We start from the raw sequence: 25,328 nt of genomic DNA on the forward strand, positions 1-25,328 counted from the left end.
CTGAATATCAGGCTAGTAAGTGATGGGATTCCAAGCAGGACACCATTCAGTTTCAACAAATGACTCTGAATGCTGATGAGCTGTCATGGAAAAGGGCACAAGTGGTGGGAATGTTCTGTACACTGAGGCCTGCCCAGCAGACTGGCCCCATGTGATTTTAGTGCCTATCTGAAGCTCAGCATACCAGACAGCTGTTGAATATCCTGGGAGTTGGAACACAAACAGCCACATAAAACACTGGATCTTGGCCATAAATTTCAAATCCTCATATCAAGCTGTCACCTCATTGAACATAATACTTGTATCAGTCCATGTGTGCCTGTTGACAATAATATTTTCTTAAGGAAGAAAACAGGCAAGAAATTATCTAATCCAGACAAGTCACCCATAAACCCTAGGAAGAAGATGTGAACTTATTTGTATCTGGAGCTTTATATAAAACATTGGGGGTCATAAAATGACTGTTGCACACAATAATAATTACATATTTATTGATCCTGCCCTTGACAGTGTCCAAAGTGATTTTATGTACATTATCTCAGTTTAAGCTTTTAACAGCTGCCTGAGGAATGCAGATGAAGAAACCAAGTTCCTGGGTTTGATGGCTAGTAAGTAGCACAGCCTGAACGAGATCCGTACCCAGATCTTCTAACTCCCAGTCCAGTGTTCTCTTCTCCATATCACACAACATTCCTAGTAATTTCTTTGTGGAAACTTTGCATTCATTATACCCAGGCATATTCAAGTCTGGTAATCACCATGTTCTACCAAAGTTTTCTCCATAGACACGACATAGGTACGCTCTTAACTGGAACCATAGAAGTAGTACTGCAAAGCTCCTTGCCCCCTTCCACCAGTCTGAGTTAAGACCTTATGTATCCCTATTTTGTTTAGTCATTAGAGGAGAGCCACATGGAAGAGAGTAACTCCATATTATTAATTGATATAACCAGTTAGCTTCAGTATCCTAGCACTATCTTAAAGAATGGGCCATTGGACAGATTCATTTTAATGGGAAAAAGCGCATCAAAAGGGGGAGAGACAGGTCAGCTTTGAATACAGAGCACCAGTCAAAGAGCCTAGGTATCCGGAGGACAATATGGGAACACACAATACCTGGAGTAGGAAAGAATGTGTGGCGGGATGAGGACTGAGGGGAGTGAAGAACATGAGAGGTGGAAAGAAAAAGAGTTTAGGAGTTTAAACCATGACTGACCAATTTTGCTTTGGGCTACCTTTGATGGAAAAAAAAAGTTCTATCTGAAGCAAAACTAATTAAAATGAGTTTGCAAAGATAAAATATTGTTTGTAAATAGTACAAAAACAGAAAAGAAGCAAAAAAAAAAGCCTTAGCTGTCCAATGTACTCCATTACATTATCCAGAGAAGATGGAACTGGTTTTCTAGAAAGCTAATGAGCTACTAAATGGAGGGTGTGAACTGCAAATGATGCCAATCAGGACAAACTTATGGTTACCAAGGGGGAAAGGGGGGGGAGGGATAAACTGGGAGATTGGGATTGGCATATACACACTACTATACATAAAACAGATAACTAATAAGAACCTACTGTATAGTACAGGGAACTCTACTCAATACTCTGTAATGACATATATGGGAAAAGAATCTAAAAAAGAGTGGATAGGGACTTCTCTGGCGGTCCAGTGGTTAAGACTCTGCGCTTCCAATGCAGGGGGCATGGGTTCGATTCCTGGTCAGGGAACTAAGATCCTGCGTGCCGCACAGTACAGCCAAAAAATAAAAATTAAAATAAATAAAGAGTGGATATATGTTTTAAAAAAATGGGAAACCATGCTGCATGCTATGCCAACTTTTTCGCTGAATCCCTGAGTTAAATTACGTAAATAGTAAGGAGTTTGTAAGAAAGCACTAAAACCTCAAGGGTTACAAATGATAACAAAAAAAAGTATTACAGACAGTGGTTATCTTCTTTAATTCTTTAAGTGTTCCATGGTAGTAACCAGAATTTGATCAATAATTGTTGTAAGTAAAGTAAAAAAGAAACAAGAACTGTTTATTGATACTCATTTAAAGAAGCTTTTTTAGAACATTTTGAATAACACGTTTCTACTGTGTAATATTTTAGCTCTGTTCTTGCAATACATATGGAATTCTATTCTGAAATGAAATATATTTACCAGTGAATTAGGAGAGGATGTTAAGATAAGTGGTACCACTAAACACACTAATCACAAACCTTCTAGTTATCCATCATGTCCAAATGTCTTTGAAATTGGAACCTTTAGAAGACATATATTGTTCCCTTTAGTTTCAAACAGAAATAACTTCTGTGAAGTTTGTCATAGGCCAGTTTTCACAAAGAACACCTTCGAGAGCTGGTATAGCATATAGGTTTCATTTCAGCTGCCAATTTCAATTGTTTTGTGGTGGCCACGTGCATTACTGCTAAGAATTCTAAGGCTACTTCCAGGCTCAGCCAGAAAGAATCCCATGATTAATTTATCCTGTCCATGGTTGAAGGAAAAGGGAAGTGGAACTACAAGTATCAAATATTTGCTACCTCTTCTCTAGAGACTATTTTATCCTCTTAATTTTGATGACTAAAATTTGGGTAGCTTCTGCTAGCGGGTAGTGATAATTTCTGACAGAGTAATGCAGTCTACTCTTTCACTTTCCTTAGGGGTGCATAAGTGAGAGGTGTGAAAGATAAATCATTGCCCTATTATATAAAAAAATAACACAATTTGATACCTAGGTTTCACAATCCTTAAGGAAATATATGACTGGAGCAAGATTAAAAGAAATAGAAAATATATGTACAAGGCAATTTGTCAGTCTTATTAAAATAAGCTACATTGATACGTTTCGTAACTAAACCTTGATTCTTGTTTGGATTTACGGAAATATTCTAAATTCTTTCTCAATGTGATTTTTAGGCCCTGTAAAGTGGCTTCTAGGCCTAGTCATTTATGGGAGCAAAAGCAAGCAGTTTGTAACATTGATGCTAAAGCTCCACATCCACTGTCTTCCACTGCAGTTATTGAGTACACTGTGGTTTGCTTGACTCTTCACACCGTCCTTAGATGATTACCTCTCAATATTGTGATTTTCAGTAAAATCTTAAACTGCTTTTCCCTATTTCCTCCATTCCTTAGTTTGCCCTGTATGGGTCCTTGAAGCTGAAGTGAGTCTCTTATAGGCAGCATATAGTAGGGTCCTGTTTTGTTAATCCATTAGGGCACTTCATGGTTTTCGAATGGAAAATATAATCCATTCACATTTAAAGTAATTATTGCTAGGCAAGAACTTACTGCTGCAATGTTGTTAATTGTTTTCTGTCTATTTGGCAATTCCTTTGTTCCTTTCTTCCTCTCTTGCTGTCTCCCTTTGTGATTTGATGATTACCTATAGTGATACACTTTGATTCTACTCTATCTTGTGTGTATCTACTATAGACTTTTGTTTTGTGGTTACCTTGATGCTGACTTTGAAACATCTCATAAATATAACAGTCTATTTTTACCAAATAACAGCTTAACTTTTATTGCATACAAAAGTCTACTCTTTTATTCTCCCCTCACACTTTTATATTTTTGATATCACAACTTGCATCTTTTTATAGTGTATCCATTAACAAATTATTATAGCTATAGCTATTCCTGATACCTTTGTCCTTCAACCTTTACAATAGAGTTAATTGGATAACAGACCACCATATTAGATTATTCTGAATCTGACTATATATTTGCCTTTACTAGTGTGTTGTTTATTTTCATATGTTTTTATGTTACTAGTTAGTGTCCTTTAGTTTCTGCCTGAAGAACTACTTCCAGCATTTCTTTTAAGCCAGGCCTAGTAGTGGTAAACTCCCTCAGTTTCTGTTTGGGAAAATCTTTATGTCACCTTCATTTCTGAAGGACAACTTTGCTGGGTAAAGCATTCTTGGTTGGCAGTTTATTTCTTTCAGCACTTTGAACAGATCATCCCATTCTCTCCTGGTCTGCAAGGTCTCTGCTGAGAAATCTACTGATAACCTTATGGGGGTTCCCTTGTATAAGAGAATTTCTTTTCTCTTGCTGCTTTTATAATTCTCTTTGTCTTTGATTTTACATAGTTTTATTATGATGTGTCTTGGAGAAGATCATTTTGGATTGAAATTTTGTGGTGACTTATTAGCTTCATGAACTTAGATGCTCAAATCTCTCCCTAGTTTTGGGAGGTTCTCAGCCATTATTTCTTTAAATAATTTCTTTGTTCCTCTCTTTTTCTAGAACTCCAATAATAGAGGCCGGGGTCTTCTATTCTGCCATCTTGGTGACATCACTCTCCTGGCACTAGTTTTAATTCATACTTGAAGATCTAACTGGACACCATCTTGCCCAGGTGGAGCCAAGAAAATTGTTTACCATCTTCATCTCTACTATCTTTCTTCAGTATAGATACTTATGTACAATTCGAAGATGCAAATGGGCATTGCTGGTTGAAAGTACTAAGAGACTTTGAAAAATAATTGTGCATACACACTGTTTCTAATCACTCTCCTTTCATTCTCTCCAGAATCTAGTCCAGTTGGACTTTCTCCATCCTTACTCTGCCAAAAATGCTATTGATAACGTTCCCATTGACCTATGCCTTACTAAATACAATGGTTAATTTTTATGTATCATCTTACCCAATCCATCACTCACCTCTTCCAGGAAAAAAAAAAACCTGTTTCTTTGTTTTATTGAAGTATAGTTGATTTACAATGTTGTGTTTGTTTCTGGTGTACAGCAGAGTGATTCAGTTTTATATATATATATATTTTTTCATTATGGGTTATTACAAGATATTGAATATAGTTCCCTGTGCTATACAGTAGGTCCTTGCTATTTATCTATTTTATATATAGTACCTGCTAATCCCAAACTCCTAATTTATCCCTCCCCTCCCTTTCGCCTTTGGTAACTGTGTTTGTTTTCTATGTCAGAGTCTGTTTCTGTTTTGTAAATAAGCCCATTTATATCATATTTTAGATTCTACATATAAGTGATTTCATATATTTGTTTTCCTCTGTCTGACTGACTTCACTTAGTGTGATAATCTCTAGGTCCATCCATGTTGCTGCAAATGGCATTATTTAATTATTTTTATGGCTAAGTAATATTCCAGTGTGTGTGTGTGTACACACATACATATGTATGTGTATACCACATACCACATCTTCTTTATCCGTTCCTCTGTTGATGGACATTTAGGTTGCTTCCATGTTTTGGCTGTTGTAAATAGTGCTGCTACGAACATTGGGGTGCATGTATCTTTTGGAATTAGAGTTTGCTCCAGATATATGCCCAGGAGTGGGATTTCAGGATCATATGGTAACTCTATTTTAGTTTTTTAAGGAACCTCCATACTGTTCTCCCTAGTGGCTGCACCAATTTACATTCCCAGCACTAGTGTAGGAGGGTTCCCTTCTCTCCACACCCTCTCCAGTATTTGTTTCTGGACTTTTTAATGATGGCCATTCTGACTAGTGTGAGGTGGTACCTCACTGTAGTTTTGATTTTCATTTCTCTGATAATTAACAATGTTGAGCATCTTTTAATGTGCTTATTAAAATTGTTCTTGTAAACAATTTTCTATAAAATTGTTCTGTAAAAACTTGTTTTTTACTTCGTTTCTGACACCACATTCTCCTATTTCACTGACCACTCATCTTCAGTTCCCTTTACTAGTTTTTCCTTGTGGAAGAGACTGGTTAGATGTTTATTAAACACATTTCCTTTACTTCCTTGGCACACACTTCCAGTACATTTCCCAGCCCCCCCCCAACACCCAGTTCATTGTAGCTACGTGACTGCTAATGGAAAGGTAGTACAACTTATATGTTCATATTTCAAACCTGGCCCATAAAGTTCTCCTACTCACAGTCCTCCAAATTCATTCTTTTTCTACCAGCCTGATGAAACATGATGACATTTAATGCTGTAATTGTGACCACCTGGGAAGCCAGGTAATTAAGGATAGTGGAAACATGAGTTAGGTCACTGCAGAAAAGTACTTTCCCTCCATCAGTAGCACTCCTTCTGGAATTTACTTAAGAAAGATATAAACATCTGTTTTCTTAAGACATTTAACAAATGCTTGTTAGAACAACTAATGTTTACTAACTAACATGTGCTTTGTTTTTCTGACCTCTTAATGTTACACTGCCCCAAGCACTAGTCCATGCATCTCTTTTCTATATATATTTTTCTCCTTTGATGAGCTCATCCAGACTATATGCTAATGATTCATAAGTTTACATCTCTAGCCTACACCTCTCCCCTAAAATTATACCTATACAAACAATTGTTTACCTGACATCTCTATTTGAATGTAATACTTAATATGTCCAAAGCTGAACCCATGGTCATCCCCCCAAAACTTGTTCCTTACACACTTCCCCATTTCAGTTGTTGGCCATTGCATCCTTCTACTCACAAGACCAAAATCTTTGGATTTCTCCTTGACCCATCTCTTTCTTAACAGCCTCACATTAAATTTGTTGGAAAAACCTCATGTTTCTGCCTTCAAAATATATCCACAATTCAAGCACTTCTCACCACCTCCATCACTACTACCTTAGTTTCAAAATCTTCATCTCTCACCTGGCTTACAGCAGAATGTTCCTAATTGTCTCACAGCTTCCTCTTTTACTTCCCTTTATTCATCACACAACAGGGTGATCCTCTTAAAATATAAATTATATGCTATCACTCCCTTGCTTAGAAACCTCCAGTACCCTATGATCTCATCCATGTTAAAGGCCAATATCCTCACAATGGCCTATAAGTCTACTTAATCTGACCTTTGATCTTTTCTCCTATATTGCCTGCCTTGCCTGCTCTTCTACAACCACATTGACCTCCTCACTGTTCCCTGAACATACCAGCCACGCTCCTACTTCAAGCCCCTTGGTGCTTCCTATTCTCATTGCCTAAATTTCATTCCCAAGATATCAGAACAGTTAATCTCCTCAGCTCCTTTAGGTCTTTACTCAAATGCATCCTTCTCAGCTAGGTCAATCCTCACCACCCTAGGTAAAAATGTAAACACCCCAACTCACTCTACACATACTCTCTGATTTATTTTGCTCCATATCACTTATCACCAACTAATGTACTATATATTTTACTTACTAGTTATTTTGTTATGTTCCATAAACTAGAAAGTAAACTCCATGAGAAGAGGATGCTTTTTCAGTGCTATACTCCCAGCACCAAGCACAAGCACATAGGAGGTTCACAATAAATATGAGTTAAATGGGTGCATTTTACCTCACTGCTCTCTTCAATTCTTTTGATTGGAGTTGAGCAGATCTTCCTCCACTATCCACAGATCCTTGTAGCAAATGGCAAGGGAAGAAACCATCTCCCAACAGTACCAGTTGACTCTTTCCATGGCAGATATGAATCCTCCAGCCACTCACCAAGGTGCCTTAAAACAGCTAATTCCCATGCCACTGGAGTTGTTCTCCATCACATAGCTGCATTATTGTGCTACTCAGGTTGTGGCTGAAAGCTCTGTCCCCAGGGTCCCTTGGCCTGGCAGAATCCATCTCCACTGACTTCTATTCAATATCCTGCCAGCTATTTGAGCTTCTGTTACTATAGTAAAGGCTGATAAATAACTATTATCTCCTTGGCATTGCAGGGATTTTTTTTCCTTCCTTCCTTCCTGAAATGCACCTGATTTGTTTTTATAGCAAATTCTTGGGAGGGAGGAGATTCTCTGCTTTCTTTAATTGTTCTCACTTTCATTACCTCTATCTCTATTGTGCTGAAATCTGTAAGTCACTTGTCTGCATCTACTTCCAGAGTTTGATCACTCTCTCTCTACTTGTGGTCTGCTTTGCCCTAGAGATATGGGCCATCAGCACATATTATCACTTTCTTGAGTGTTAAATAATTTGAGTAAATATTTTTATAAAACAGAATAACTTTATGATATTTAGGATGATCACGTTAGAGTTGTAAGTACATTTAGAGAAGTCACTTTTTCCAACACATTCAGTTTCCAGATGGGGAAACTGAGTCCCAGAGAATCTGAGTGACAGTAGTTACTTAGCATTTGCAAAGTGCTTTCACAAATATCTCCATATCTCCATGGAGAAATAATTATTATTCCCATTTTACATGTAAGAAAACTGGAAACCGGGGCTCTGAAAGGTTGAGTTCCAAATGACACACACAGCACAGGCAGGACTATGTGCTATCCTATGCTCTTCCCATTATACCCTGCTGCTTCCTACACACACCTCAGAAAAAAAAGTGCTAAGCTCTTAACTTTGTGGGATGTAAAGGGGGATAAAGAAGAGTTGTACAGGGAACACGTTGACCCACAGTTAAACTGATTATTCTTGGCAAGAACAGTCTACTTCTATATCTTTGTCACTGCTCTTCTGACAGCTAGTGTAGTGCTGTTAAGTTGCTGAGGGCATAGATGACACAAAGCTTCGTTTAGACTCAAACTAGCATGGGTGAGTCCACTGGTCCTTAAAGGAGACCTTATCACCATGCAGCTTCAGCACTGCCACTTGGCAGACACAAGTAATTGCCAAGGCCATGCTTAGTAAGTCTTTGTGGGTAAGTAACAAACATTAGACTAGTTGTCTCTACTCTCTGAATTCTTAGGTCAAAAGGAATACACCATATTCCCTCACTTAAATTTTCCTTCTTTGGGGCTTCCCTGGTGGCGTAGTGGTTGGGAGTCTGCCTGCCGATGCAGGGGATACGGGTTCGCGCCCCGGTCCGGGAAGATCCCACATGCCTCGGAGCTGCTGGGCCCGTGAGCCATGGCCGCTTAGCCTGTGCATCTGGAGCCTGTGCTCTGCATTGGGAGGGGCCACAGCATTGAGAGACCCGCGTACAGCAAAAGAAAAAAAAATTTCCTTCTTTTTCTCAGATGTTTTATTGTTAATACTAAGAGGCAGCAAGTTTAAGTTGTAAAGTATGTCTGTATGTGTCTATGTGTTCCACTAATGACGGTAAACTGGCATAGCTTGAGTTCAGGTATAAAGTCTTCCCAACCAGTATGTTATTCTACTCATGGCAAAACCCTCCTTCAGCATAGAGCCTTCAACAACTTGGTAAGAATACCTGAAGTGCTGTCAACAGTGGTTAAGGTCTCTATAGATCTCTATTCAGCCAAGTAGATTTAATGCAACACAATTTCCTTTTTTCACTTATTCTTATCTAGATTCTAGAAGTTCCAGATACCTTTTGGGGACATATGAAAGGTGCTATTGTTCAACTGTATATTTATTCAAGGTACAATGTTTGGCCTGGGATATGGAAATCAAGCAATTATCTTACACAGTTATACGAATTCTATATTTTGCCTTTCCAAGCAATGCCTTTGCGTTATTCATCATTTTCATCTGTGAACAAATGTAATCAACACACAACATCTTATCTAGAGGCAGTGGGATAGGAGGAGATAACAAGACTTGAGTACTAGCTCTGTCTTATACTAAGCTGTTTCATACTCAGTTGTACCTCAGGAACTTTATCTGTATAATGAGATTAATACCCCCCCAAAAGTGTGTAGCTGTATCATATTTACCCAAACATAAGGTATTTTTTATTTAATTAGCATTTTTTCTAAATTAAAAACATAAATAGAAATAACCACAAAGATGAACTGACTTATTATTCTTCCCTTCTGAAGCAATGACTAATATTAGATCTTCAGCCAAAAATATACCTATCATGCTGGTTGCAGCACTTTGGGGGATAGGAAAAGTCAGGGCCACAGGAACCAGAAAGTTTGGGTAACTATCATCACAGAAAATTTCCAAGAAGGAAATGAGAACTGTTCAGGTATGCATCATATATTCAACTATCGATTTGTGAAAACAACTTTCTAACAGGCCTTCCTGCCCCACCATTCCATTTTCCACACTATTACTGGAGCAATCATTTAAAAATGCAACCACAAAAACTACAGATTACTGTCACTCCCTTGCTTAAAACTTAAATTGTTCAGTGGACTCATACTGCATTTTGGATTTGGATAAAGTCCAAATTTCTTAATATGACCTAAATAAACCTGCATGATCTAAAACCTGACTGATCTTCCAGCCTCAACTAATACCTTTCCCCAACAACACTAAATATATTAAAACGTCTGCTTGCATACATTGTTCTCTCTGCTTGAAACACTCTTCCCAGTGAGCATCCACCCCTCCATGCCCTCCCCACCTACACACTCATCCTATTTCTCCCTTTACCTTGATAGTTAATACTCATCCTTCAAGTCTCAGCTTAGATGTTCAAAACTCTCTAGACTATGTTAGGTAGCCCTATAATATAGTCTCATGACATCCTGTAAATTCCATATCACAATGTATTGCAACTGCTTGATTTAAATTTTAGTCTACTTTGCTGGACTATGAGCTCCTTACAGGCAGGGAATGTTTTTCATTCACTATTATAAGCAGTTTAACATAGTAGCTATCAGTGCAAACTCTGAAATAACTGCCTGGCTCCACCACTTTGACCTTGGGCAGATTAATTGACCTGTCAGTGTCTCAGTTTTCTCATTTATAAAGTGAGATAATAATAAAATAGCTATCTCAAATGGTTGCTGGGATGATTACGAGTTAATACATGTAATGTACTTAAAACGGTGCTAGGTACCTAATAAGTGCTCAATACACATTAATTGCTATTTGTTTTTATCCACAGTGCCTAACACGATGCCTGGCACATAGCACATGCTCAATAAATGGCTAATGACTGAGTGAATAAGGAGTAGAATTAGGTAGGTCTTATTGCCAACCAGCAAGCTCTGTGAGTGTCAGACACAACCTATCCTTCTCATAATTGAATTCTTAATGCCTAACACAGTTTCAAGCATCATGTTCTGCTTCAGTCCCTATGAAGGATATGAACTCATGAGATGAAGAACTCTGAATCTGTGTATATGTTTATTATAGTTACTTAAAATTCCATTCAAAACTTCAATAAACAAATTTCCAAATTCAAACAGAAATGTAGAACCCAAATCTTTCCCTGTAAATCACTGTACTAGATATTTTATTATCATTAGGGATGGACTCACATTATAGTTGGTTCTCCGTGAAATTAACCAGCAGTTATACTCATACAAAAATAAAAGGGAAGGAAAAAAAAAGAGAAGCCCTCACAAAATTCCTTTCTACCTTTAGAAACATTAAAGCCATTACTGTCAAAGTGCTGCTTTTAAGAGAATACCCCCACTAATTAGTACAAGTTGACCATTATGGAAAATGGCCTTGAAAATTGGATTTGAACTTCCTAGCTGAGCCAGTAGTGCTCAGAGGAGGACTGAGCAGCACTGTTCTTGCCTGCACAGGCATACATGGGAAAGATGCACAATCCTTGACACAGCCTAGTAGGGTTTGCATCCTAGTGCTACAACTTTTTAACCCCGAAATCCTGAGCAAGTTATTTGACTTCTCTATGCCTCTGTGGTTTCATCTGCAAAATGGTAATGACATTAACATCACACTACACAATTTCTGTACGTATTAAATATGACCATGTATATAGAGTGCATAGCATAGTGCCTGGCACACAGAAATGGTAGATATTTTTATCATTATGGGCTTTAACCCTTGACATCTCAATTTGTTGGCTGGATCATTTGAGCAGGAGTACAGTAGTCATTTCCCAGTGTAAACAGTACCTTGGTGACCTTTTGCAGGAGAGTCTGTATAAGTAGCATAGAGTCTCTTACAATCACCAGATTTGAGTAGAATATTACAGGCTTGGCTCTTCAACTTTATAGCTCTTTGAGCTTGGCCAAATTACTTATAAGCTCTTTGTGCCTTAGTTTCCTCTTGCATAAAATGGAAACAGTAGTAGTATCTAGCTCACAGGGTTGTTGTGAGGATTAAATGAAATTGTTTATCATAGCCCTTAATAAGGAACCCAACACATTGTACAAACTTAACAAATGTTAGGAATGATAATGACATAAAAGGTTCATCCCTAGCCCTTGAAATCTCCTTGATAGGGGCTGGAACTGCGGAGAAAACCTGAAGGGGCTGGAGTGTGGTCCCAGCCACAACTGAGGGTGTGCAGGAAGGAGTCTGGGTCTGCCATTGAAGCCCCATTGTTAAGGTGTGCATTTGAAGAGAGGGGCGGGGCCTGCCATAGCAGCCTCATTCTCAGCCTGCTCACAGCAAGCGCAGTTCAACCTCTAAGAGCTCTGGGAGCCTGCAAGCACTAGAGTGTTGCCCACACATGGAGGTGGGGCTGAAATCCGGGCTGATCCCCAGGGGGGCTGCATGACTTCAGAAGCAGGATTAAAAGCTGAGCCATCACAAAACAGACTTCCAGGGAAAATGGCGGAAGAGTAAGACGCGGAGATCACCTTCCTCCCCACAGATACACCAGAAATACAGCTACACGTGGAACAACTCCTACAGAACACCTACTGTACGCTGGCAGAAGACCTCAGACCTCCCAAAAGATAAGAAACTCCCCACGTACCTGGGTAGGGCAAAGTGGAGAGATTCCCGCACAGAGGATCGGTGCCAACCGGCACTCACCAGCCCGAGAGGATTGTCTGCTTGCCCACCGGGGCGGGCGGTGCTGGGAGCTGAGGCTCGGGCTTCAGTCAGAGCGCAGGGAGAGGACTGGGGTTGGCGGCGTGAACACAGCCTGAAGGGGCTAATGCACCACAGCTAGCCGGGAGGGAGTCCGGGAAAAAGTGTGGACCTGCCGAAGAGGCAAGAGAATTTTTCTTCCGCTTTGTTTTCTGGTGCACGAGGAGAGGGGATTAAGAGCGCTGCTTGGAGGAGCTCCAGAGATGGGCGCGAGCCGCGGCTGAAAGCGCGGACCCCAGAGACGGGCGGAGGACGCTGGGGCTGCTGCCGCCGGCGCGAGGCCTGTGTGCGAGCGCAGGTCACTGTCCACGCCCCCCTTCCGGGGAGCCTGTGCAGCCCGTCACTGCCGGGGTACCGGGAGCCAGGGATGGCATCCCTCGGAGAACGCACGGCGCGCCTCGGGCTGGTGCAACGTCACGCCGGCCTCTGCCGCTGCAGGCTCCACCCACACTCCGTGCCCCTCCCTGCCCCCCGGCCTGAGTGAGCCAGAGTCCCCGAAGTGGCTGCTCCTTTAACCCTGTCCTGTCTGAGCGAAGAACAGACGCCCTCCGGCGACCTACATGGAGAAGTGGGGCCAAATCCAAAGCTGAGACGCGGGAGCTGTGAGAACAAAGAAAAGAAAGGGAAATCCCTCCCAGCAGCCTCAGAAGCAGCGGATTAAACCTCCACAATCAACTTGATGTACCCTGCATCTATGGAATACATGAATAGACAACGAATCACCCCAAATTGAGGAGCCAGGAGTCAGTGCTGTGCCTCTGAGGTGGGAGAGCCAACTTCAGGACACTGGTCCACAAGAGACCTCCCAGCTCCACATCATATCAAATGGCAAAAATCTTCTAGAGATCTCCATCTCAACACCAGCACCCAGCTTCACTCAACGACCAGCAAGCTACAGTGCTGGACACCCTATGCCAAACAACTAGCAAGACAGGAACACAATGCCACCCATCAGCAGAGAGGCTGCCTAAAATCATAAAAAGTCCACAAACACCCCAAAACACACCACCAGACGTGGACCTGTCCACCAGAAAGACAAGATCCAGCCTCATCCACCAGAACACAGGCACTAGTCCCCTCCACCAGGAAGCCTACACAACCCACTGAACCAACCTTAGCCACGGGGGACAGACACCAAAAACAACGGGAACTACGAACCTGCAGCCTGCAAAAAGGAGACCCCAAACACAGTAAGATAAGCAAGATGAGAAGACAGAAAAACACACAGCAGGAGAAGAAGCAAGATAAAAACCCACCAGACCTAACAAATGAAGAGGAAATAGGCAGTCTACCTGAAAAAGAATTCAGAATAATGATAGTAATGATGATCCAAGATTCTATTTCCAAGATCCAAAATCTTGGAAATAGAATAGACAAAATGCAAGAAACAGTTAACAAGGACCTAGAAGAACTGAAGATGAATCAAGCATCGATTAAAAACACAATAAATGAAATGAAAAATACTCTAGATGGGATCAATAGCAGAATAACTGAGGCAGAAGAAGGGGTAAGTGACATGGAAGATAAAATAGTGGAAATAACTGATGCAGAGCAAAATAAAGAAAAAAGAATGAAAAGAACAGAGGACAGTCTCAGAGACCTCTGGGACAACATTAAACGCACCAACATTCGAATTATAGGGGTTCCAGAAGAAGAAGAGAAAAAGAAAGGGACTGAGAAAATATTTGAAGAGATTATAGTTGAAAACTTCCCTAATATAGGAAAGGTAATAGTTAATCAAGTCCAGGAGGCACAGAGAGTCCCATACAGAATAAATCCAAGGAGAAATACGCCAAGACACATATTAATCAAACTGTCAAAAATTAAACACAAAGAAATCATATTAAAAGCAGCAAGGGAAAAACAACAAATAACACACAAGGGAATCCCCATCAGGTTAACAGCTGACCTCTCAGCAGAAACTCTACAAGCCAGAAGGGAGTGGCAGGACATAATTAAAGTGATGAAGGACAGAAACCTGCAACCAAGATTACTCTACCCAGCAAGGATCTCATTCAGATTTGATGGAGAAATTAAAACCTTTACAGATAAGCAAAAGCTGAGAGAGTTCAGCACCACCAAACCAGCTCTACAACAAATGCTAAAGGAACTTCTCTAGGCAAGAAACACAACAGAAGGAAAATACGTACAATAACTAACTGAAAACAATTAAGGAAATGGGAATAGGAACATACATATCGATAATTACCTTAAATGTAAATGGACTAAATGCTCCCACCAAAAGACACAGATTGGCTGAATGGATACAAAAACAAGACCCATATATATGCTGTCTACAAGAGAACCACTTCAGACCTAGAGACACATACAGATTGAAAGTAAGGGGATGGAAAAAGATATTCCATGCAAATGGAAATCAAAAGAAAGCTGGAGTAGCAATTCTTATATCAGACAAAATAGACTTTAAAATAAAGACTATTAGAAGAGACAAAGAAGGACACTACGTAATGATCAAGCGATCGAGCCAAGAAGAAGATATAACAATTGTATATATTTATGCACCCAACATAGGAGCACCTCAATACATAAGGCAAATACTAACAGCCATAAAAGGGGAAATCGACAGGAACACACTCATAGTAGGGGACTTTAACACCCCACTTTCACCAATGGACAGATCATCCAAAATGAAAATAAATAAGGAAACACAAGCTTTAAATGATACATTAAACAAGATGGACTTAATTGATATTTATAGGACATTCCATCCAAAAACAACAGAATACACATTCTTCTCAAGTGCTCATGGAACATTCTCCAGGATAGATCATATCTTGGGTCACAAATCAAGCCTTGGTAAATTTAAGAAAATTGAAATTGTATCAAGTATCTTTTCCAACCACAATGCTATGAGACTAGACATCAATTACAGGAAAAATCTGTAAAAAATACAAACACATGGAGGCTAAACAATACACTACTCAATAACGAAGTGATCACTGAAGAAATCAAAGAGGAAATAAAAAAATACCTAGAAACAAATGACAATGGAGACACGATGACCCAAAACCTATGGGACGCAGCAAAAGCAGTTCTAAGGGGGAAGTTTATAGCAATACAATCCCACCTTAAGAAACAGGAAACATCTCGAGTAAACAACCTGACCCTGCACCTAAAGCAATGAGAGAAAGAAGAACAAAAAACCCCAAAGTTAGCAGAAGGAAAGAAATCATAAAGGTCAGATCAGAAATAAATGTAAAAGAAATGAAGGAAATGATAGCAAAGATCAATAAAATTAAAAGCTGGTTCATTGAGAAGATAAAGAAAATTGATAAACCATTAGCCATGCTCATCAAGAAACAAAGGGAGAAGACACAAATCAGTACAATTAGAAATGAAAAGGAGAAGTAACAACTGACACTGCAGAAATACAAAAGATCATGAGAGATTACTACAAGCAACTCAATGCCAATAAAATGGACAACCTGGAAGAAATGGACAAATTCTTAGAAATGCACAACCTGCCAAGACTGAATCAGGAAGAAATAGCAAATATGAATAGACCAATCACAAGCACTGAAATTGAAACTGTGATTAAAAATCTTCCAACAGGGCTTCCCTGGTGGCACAGTGATCGAGAGTCCAACTGCCAATGCAGGGGACACGGGTCCGTGCCCCGGTCCGGGAAGATCCCACATGCCGCGGAGCGGCTGGGCCCATGAGCCATGGCCACTGAGCCTGCGTGTATGGAGACTGTGCTCTGCAGCGGGAGAGGCCACAGCAGTGAGAGGCCCACGTATCGCAAAAAAAAAAAAAAAAATCTTCCAACAAACAAAAGCCCAGGACCAGATGGCTTCACAGGTGAATTCTATCAAACATTTAGAGAAGAGCTAACACCTATCCTTCTCAAACTCTTCCAAAATATAGCAGAGGGAGGAGTACTCCCAAACTCATTCTACGAGGCCACCATCACCTTGATACCAAAACCAGGCAAGGATGTCACAAGGAAAGAAAACTACAGGCCAATATCACTGATGAACATAGATGCAAAAATCCTCAACAAAATACTAGCAAACAGAATCCAACAGCACATTTAAAGGATCATACACCATGATCAAGTGGGGTTTATCCCAGGAATGCAAGGATTCTTCAATATACGCAAATCAATCAATGTGATACACCATATTAACAAATTGAAGAAGAAAAACCATATGATCATCTCATTAGATGCAGAGAAAGCTTTCGACAAAATTCAACACCCATTTATGATAAAAACCCTGCAGAAAGTAGGCATAGAGGGAACTTTCCTCAACATAATAAAGACCATATATGACAAACCCACAGCCAACATCATCCTCAATGGTGAAAAACTGAAAGCATTTCCACTAAGATCAGGAACAAGACAAGGCTGCCCACTCTCACCACTCTTATTCAACCTAGTTTTGGAAGTTTTAGCCACAGCAATCAGACAAGAAAGGAAATAAAAGGAATCCAAATTGGAAAAGAAGAAGTAAAGCTGTCACTGTTTGCAGATGACACGATACTATACATAGAGAATCCTAAAGATGCTACCAGAAAACTACTAGAGCTAATCAATGAATTTGGTAAAGTAGCAGGATACAAAATTAATGCACAGAAATCTCTGGCATTCCTGTACACTAATGATGAAAAATCTGAAAGTGAAATCAAGAAAACACTCCCATTTACCATTGCAACAAAAAGAATAAAATATCTAGGAATAAACCTACCTAAGGAGACAAAAGACCTGTATGCAGAAAATTATAAAACACTGATGAAAGAAATTAAAGATGATACAAATAGATGGAGAGATATACCATGCACGTGGATTGGAAGAATCAATATTGTGAAAATGACTCTACTACCCAAAGCAATCTACAGATTTAAGGCAATCTCTATCAAACTACCACTGGCATTTTTCATAGAACTAGAACAAAAAATTTCAAAATTTGTCTGGAAAAACAAAAGACCCCGAATAGCCAAAGCAATCTTGAGAACGAAAAACGGAGCTGGAGGAATCAGGCTCCCTGACTTCAGACTATACTACAAAGCTACAGTAATCAAGACAGTGTGGTACTGGCATAAAAACAGAAAGATAGATCAATGGAACAGGATAGAAAGTCCAGAGATAAACCCACGCACATATGGTCAACTTATCTTTGACAAAGGAGGCAGGAATGTACAGTGGAGAAAGGACAGCCTCTTCAATAAGTGGTGCTGGGAAAACTGGACAGGGACATGTAAAAGTATGAGATTAGATCATTCCCTAACACCATACACAAAAATAAGCTCAAAATGGATTAAAGACCTAAATGTAAGGCCAGAAACTATCAAACTCTTAGAGGAAAACATAGGCAGAACACTCTATGACATAAATCACAGCAAGATCCTTTTGGACCCACCTCCTAGAGAAATGGAAATAAAAACAAAGATAAACAAATGGGACCTAATGAAACTTCAAAGCTTTTGCACAGCAAAGGAACCATAAACAAGACCAAAAGACAACCCTCAGAATGGGAGAAAATATTTGCAAATGAAGCAACTGACAAAGGATTAAGCTCCAAAATTTATAAGCAGCTCATGCAGCTCAATAGCAAAAAAACAAACAACCCAATCCAAAAATGGGCAGAAGACTTAAATAGGCATTTCTCCAAAGAAGATATACAGACTGCCAACAAACACATGAAAGAATGCTCAACATCATTAATCCTTAGAGAAATGCAAATCAAAACTACAATGAGATATCATCTCACACCAGTCAGAATGGCCATCATCAAGAAATCTAGAAACAATAAATGCTGGAGAGGGTGTGGAGAAAAGGGAACACTCTTGCACTGCTGGTGGGAATGTGAATTGGTACAGCCACTATGGAGAACTGTATGGAGGTTCCTTAAAAAACTACAAATAGAACTACCATATGACCCAGCAATCCCACTACTAGGCATATACCCTGAGAAAACCATAATTCAAAAAGAGACAGGTACCAAAATGTTCGTTGCAGCTCTATTCACAATAGCCCGGAGATGGAAACAACCTAAGTGTCCATCATCGGATGAATGGATAAAGAAGATGTGGCACATATATACAATGGAATATTACTCAGCCATAAAAAGAAACGAAACTGAGCTATTTGTAATGAGGCAGATAGACCTAGAGTCTGTCATACACAGTGAAGTAAGTCAGAAAGAGAAAGACAAATACCGTATGTTAACACATATATGTGGAATTTAAGAAAAAAAATGTAATGAAGAACCTAGGGGTAAACCAGGAATAAAGACACAGACCTACTAGAGAATGGACTTGAGGATATGGGGAGGGGGAAGGGTAAGCTGTGACAAAGTGAGAGAGTTCCATGGACATATATACACTACCAAACGTAAAATAGATAGCTAGGGGGAAGCAGCTGCATAGCACAGGGAGATCAGCTCGGTGCTTTGTGACCACCTAGAGGGGTGGGATAGGGAGGGTGGGAGGGAGGGAGACGCAAGAGGGAAGAGATATGGGAACATATGTATATGTATAACTGATTCCCTTTGTTATAAAGCAGAAACTAACACACCATTGTAAAGCAATTACACTCCAATAAAGATGTTAAAAAAAAAAGTCTACAAATAATAAATGCTCAAGAGGGTATGGAAAAAAGGGAACCCTCGTACACTATTGGTGGGAATGTAAGTTGGTGCAGCCACATGGAGAACAGCATGGAGGCTTCTTAAAAAACTAAAAATAGAGTTACCATTTGATCCTAAAATCCCACTCCTGGGCATATATCTGGAGAAAACTCTAATTCGGAAAGATACATGCACCCCAATATTTATTGGGGCACAATTTACAATAGCCAAGACATGGAAAAAACCTAAATGTCCATTTAGGTTTTTGGAATGGATAAAGGAATGGATAAAGAAGATGTGGTGTATATATACACAATGGAATATTACTTAGCCATAAAAAAGAATGAAATAATGCCATTTGCAGCAACATGGATGGACCTAGACATTATCACACTGAGTGAAGTCAGTCAGACAGAGGAAAACAAATATCATGTGATATCACTTATATGTAGAATCTAAAACATGATGTAAATGTACTTATTTACAAAACAGAAACAGACTCAGACATAGAAAACAAACTTATGATTACCAAAGGGGAAAGGGGGTGGGGGAGGGATAAATTAGGAGTTTGGGATTAACAGATACAAACTACTATATATAAAATACAAAAATAGCAAGGACCTACACTGTAGCACAGGGAAATATATTCAATAATGTGTAATAAACCATAATGAAAAAGAATATGAAAAAGTATATATATATATATCACTGTTGTACACTAGAAACAAACACAACATTGTAAACCAAGTATACTTCAATTTCTTAAAAAGCTGAGAAAAAAAAAACCCACACCAACTAAGATATTTAAAGAAAGTTATCCAAGACCACACATCTAAGAAATAGACTAAGAGAAAGGCAGAACTGTGATCTGAGCCCAGGTCTGTCTGACACCAAAGCCTAAATTCTTTTCACTACATCTTTAATCTGTCATTATGAATTTGTTTACTAGATTAGCTAGCTGTCATCAGTAAGAGAGAGGGCCTCCGAGGATTAGACAGAGGACAAGAAAGTTCAAGAAGGAAGGAGAACAAAAGAAAACAGCTCAAACATGGCTTGGCCTCAGGCCAGTCCTCTCAAAGGCTCTAGTCTCTGGCACTTTTCCTAGTTGTTTCAAGGTACACTGGTTTTGCCTGTGCTTTTGACCCTAGGTATACATTGATTTCCCAACCTATAAAAACTTACTCTAATAATATTTTAATTTCCATAGCACTATGTGAAATGTTGACTTGTTCTTTGCTCTTCCCTTTTTTTAAAAAAACTTCATATAGACCTTCCTTTCACCTTTTTATTACACAGCATTTTCCATTTCTCCCCCTATTGACCTGACTCTCTCCCAATATTTGCACTGCTGGTGATAACTGCACATCTGTATCTAGTAGACACTAGGGGGAAAAACACCCAGCATCACACAGGGGCAGAGGGCACTATTTAAACACAGCTTATGGAAAATCTGTTTCTGTTTTTGTTGTTTTGTTACTATTTCATCTGTTTTTCCATCAGCACTATTACCACTGAGGAAGTTATTTCATTTACATTTCTTTTTTGTCCACTGGAGTTCAAGGTCCAGTTCTCCCTCCTTGCATTCTAGACGTGTAGGCTGATTTGTGACATCATGGTTGTAGGCAGACAGAAAACTGCAAAGTTATCTATACTAAATATATCTACAATAGAGAAGGTGTCAGAGCAAGGATGTGACTCAGGAATGCAGCATCAAGGAAACCTAAGTCCTTCTGAAAATTCTAGAGCCCTAGAAATTGGATAGCCAACTTGCTGAGGTACTTAGGATTACCTCTAGCACGTTTGAGAATCTCTGAAAATTCACACCAAATAACGATGTACTATTCTAAAGCACCTCCAGGAGAGAAGAAAACAAGACAGTCACATTTTAAGTCTGCTCAATTGTAGCTCTTGTCATACAGCCAAATCTTTCTTAAACCACTCTAGCAGCCCTCTCTAATAGCCCCCAACGCACTTCTATTTAAAGTACAATTCAGACAAAGAAGAGGGTTCTGTTTATTTTTTGATCTTCAAATTTCTCCTTCCTCACCCATAGATCCCAATTGGTTAAGCTGAGTTAACAAGTAGGGAGATTAAAGAGACTAGGTGAGTGAACTGCTTTCAAATCTTGAGGAAAGTAGTCAGTCAGCCTGAGCATTTGCAATCTGGTATATCTAGATGCATAGCTATTCTAGATCAAGGTAGGACTTGAGAAAGAATCAATAAGGAAGACAAAGTTATTAAGAGATGCACTCATTGGGGTCCTGTTTACATTTCTATTACCAAGTGTAATGATATGTTCACTTGAATTTATGCACCCTTTCCGTTATAACAGCTAGTCATGACTATCATTTTTAAGAGTATGGATTTTACTAACAAACACAAGTGAATTGCATACTTCCATTTCCTGAGGAACATCTAACCTTAATCAATATTTTCACAGAATAATAGACCTGAAGAAGGTAGATAGTATATAAGTAAAGTCTATAGAAATAGTTATTCTACACAAAAGAACTGTAAACAGGACCCTAATTGACCCTAAATTTGCTAGTAGTTGTCCCCTATTTCTGGACATTAGTCAAGTTCACTTTTAGCCAAGATAGCTTTTTAATGAAAACCACCAGATTAAAAGTCAAACACATCTTTCTGGCTGACTCAGCAGCCAACTTTTTTCAAGGACATAGCTAATCTCTTCTCTAGTATAAACTGAAAACTTGCCACCACACTTCCTCCACTGCCTTTCCACATCCATGCCCCAGCCTTTTGCTTTCTTTTCCCCATGCCAGAGCCAAACCCATTTTTTTGGCCAACTTTACAGCCCTACTCTGAATCATGAAGATGAGGAGAAATGTTCCTATTGAGAGACCATGGCCAATGCTTTTTTGCCTCTGCCTGCAAGGAAGTTTCCAGAGGAAGCAGAGTTGCTGTTGGAATTAAAAAAAAAAAGAGTCCAGTGTGTATTGTTAGTCCAGAAATACCTAAGTGTGACCTCTTTTTTCCTTTATTCCACATTACCATCTCCATATCCAACCAAATGAAATTTAGTTCAATTTGTCAGTGTGCTAAGATGATGGAAACTCGTATATTATGAAATGGCGGCTGCAAAAATATTAAAGAAACATGAGCAAGCAGTTTATATCCCTTCTATAGAGATTTTCCAAAAACATAAAGAGAATTAACCTGTATACTTATATTCTTTATATGTTTTACCTTTTAATTTAAATTTTAAGCAATTTAAGTATTTTATTTCCCCTCCATGATCCATTCTTTAATGCTCTTTCTCACTAGATGACAGAGTGCAAGTGAGATTGCCACTGCTACTGCAACATATCCTGATTTAGGGATGTGAAATAGCTTTTCCATCCAGCTATACCTAGGCCAGCTTAAAACTTACTGATACCACTATTCAATAGTTATGTGATATGAGTGTAAAGGATCCCAGTCCTCAAACTCCTAATCAGCTTTCAAAATCCATTTAAAAAGATTATTTAATGATACTATCGTTTCAACTTTTCTATAAACCTAAAACATTTCAAATTAAAAGATTAAAAACAAAAGAAAAAATGGACTAGAATATTTTTTATTACATTCTAGATGTTAGTCTAAATTGTATGGGAAAGCAGTTTTATTTATTATGGTCCAGACTGATGAGCAGAAACAGAGGGTGGGAGCAGACTCTGGTAAGTAACTGCAGTATGTGGTGCAGAGGTAGTGGAGAAGTGGGGTGGCAAGGTAACAGGTGTCCATATAAATGATCATCAAGTATCAAGGGGAGCAAGAATTCTCTGTTTGGGACTCATGGAGTGGGCTTGCCAGATATCAGACAAAAGAAAAGAGTAAGACACAGGTAGATTCTATGACTATTAATAAGCAGTCTGTATGTTACTAGCATCAACTTAGGGCCTTGTGTTAGTTTTTTTTTTTTTTTTTTAAAGTCATTGAATTGCACATTTTATTTTATTTTATTTTATTAATTTATTTATTTATTTTTGGCTGCTTTGGGTCTTCGTTTCTGTGCAAGGGCTTTCTCCAGTTGCGGCGAGTGGGGGCCACTCTTCATCGCGGTGCGCGGGCCTCTCACTATCGAGGCCTCTCTTGTTGCGGAGCACAGGCTCCAGACGCGCAGGCTCAGTAGTTGTGGCGCATGGGCTTAGTCGCTCCGCGGCATGTGGGATCTTCCCAGACCAGGGCTCGAACCCGTGTCCCCTGCATTGGCAGGCAGATTCTCAACCACTGCGCCACCAGGGAAGCCCCTTGTGTTAGTTTTTTATCACTGCTATAACAAAGTACCACAAACGTGGCTTAAAACAACAACCATTTATTACCTGACTGTTCTCTAGGACAAGAGGCCAGGTAGGCTTGGTTGGGCATTTTGCATAGGGTCTCCAAGGCCGAAATCAAGGTGCTGGCCAGTGACTTTTCTAGAGGCTCTAGAGGGGAATCTACTTCCAGAATCTTCCAGATTGTTGGCAGAACTCAGTTCTATGCAGCTATAGGACTGAGTTCTGATTTCCTTACTGGTTCTCAGCTGGGGGTTGTTCTCAGTTTGTCCATCTATACTCCCTGGCCCATGGCTCCTTTCATCTTCAAAGCCAGCAGTGGTGCAGTGTGTAGAAAACTTCTTATGCTTCATATATTTCTGACTTCCCTTTCTGCCTTCTTCCTCTGCTTTTAAGGGCTCATGTGATTACATTGTCCCATTCCACCTACTCCCAGATAATCCAGGATAATCTCCCTATTTTAAAATCAACTGATTGATAAATTAACTATGGCAAAGCCCATTTGGCCATATAAGGTAACATGTAAGATATATACACATTCTTGGGGATTACTGAGTGGAATCTTCTTGGAGGCAACCACAGGCTTCCAGCTTAGTTGCATCCTAAAGTCAGGTACTGTGCAGCCTCTGTCAGCATCAACCCTTCACCCTCACTAACATCTCACACACATGATCTTAATGGATCAGAAGTAAATGCAACCAACAGAACTCTGCCACACTCCATTTCCCATAATGCCATTGTATTCAGGAGGCAAACACTGAACATCAATTAAGCAAATTATCTTAAAGCATCCAAATTATGAAAGACTCTAAGAATGTATTTAACTGTAAATGACTATATCAATAGTTTCTTTTTCATACTACTCTTGAAACAACGCTTATGGTGGGTGTGGAAAAGGACGCTTTCAAATAAAGCCTCTGTAGTGTTTCCAAAACTACGAACGGTCTTTGAGCTAAAGCCCTGTGCCATCAAAGGTGTGGGAGGGAGATATACATTGTTTAGCATTTCCCATAAACCTAAACACAAGCAACTACCTTCTTTACAGGAAAATTCAAAGATCAGGAGCTCACCCTGGAAGAGGACTAGGCTCTAAAATCCATTTGTCTAAAGAAACAAGCAAAAAACCTCTAGTCTAGCACTCTGAAATACCTCTGTAATTGATTTTTTCCTCTAGTTTTTATGAACTGACTATAGAATCTGACTACAAGGACAGCCTACCGACAGAATTAAAAAGTATTATAAACCATACACAAAACATAAGAAATCATAGCACTGTCCCCTCCAGGGATGTTCCAAAATCTAATCCCAACGATATCTGTTCCACAAAGCTCAGCCATACAATTTCTGCATTTTGAAATGTAAATTGATTCAGTGAACCATTTAAATTTACTTTAACTGATTATTAATATTGCAATAAAGGGCTTAAGAATATGAAATTAAAAATTTTTTAACTCTCCTGTAGAGCAGCAATGTGTTCATTTGCAAGGATTTTCCTATCAACAACTCCAATTGGCCTGTAGATGTGTATTTGATTATTAAGTAATGTGGTTTGTCAGGGGAAAGGGGCTTCATTACCATTGCAAATCATTCACTTGCAGGAAAACATTGTCTGCTCCATTTCCACAGCTGTTTTGTCTTAAATACCTACCCATTAATGCTCTGTATCTTAGCAGACATGTTTACTTAACTCAAGGAAACAATAGTTGTCTTAGAGGATTAAGGAGTATTTTCTTGGCTGTCATGGGAATATTATTTTTTCCCTGTGTGTGTGTGATTTTCATTCACTATTCAGTTTCCTCTATGTTGCTTTCTTTAACCCTAAATTCAGAAATGACTGTTTGATGTGCTGTATGCCATTTTACTC

This window comes from Hyperoodon ampullatus (genome assembly GCF_949752795.1).
Source record: "Hyperoodon ampullatus genome assembly, chromosome: X".
Taxonomy (NCBI): Eukaryota; Metazoa; Chordata; class Mammalia; order Artiodactyla; family Ziphiidae; genus Hyperoodon; species Hyperoodon ampullatus.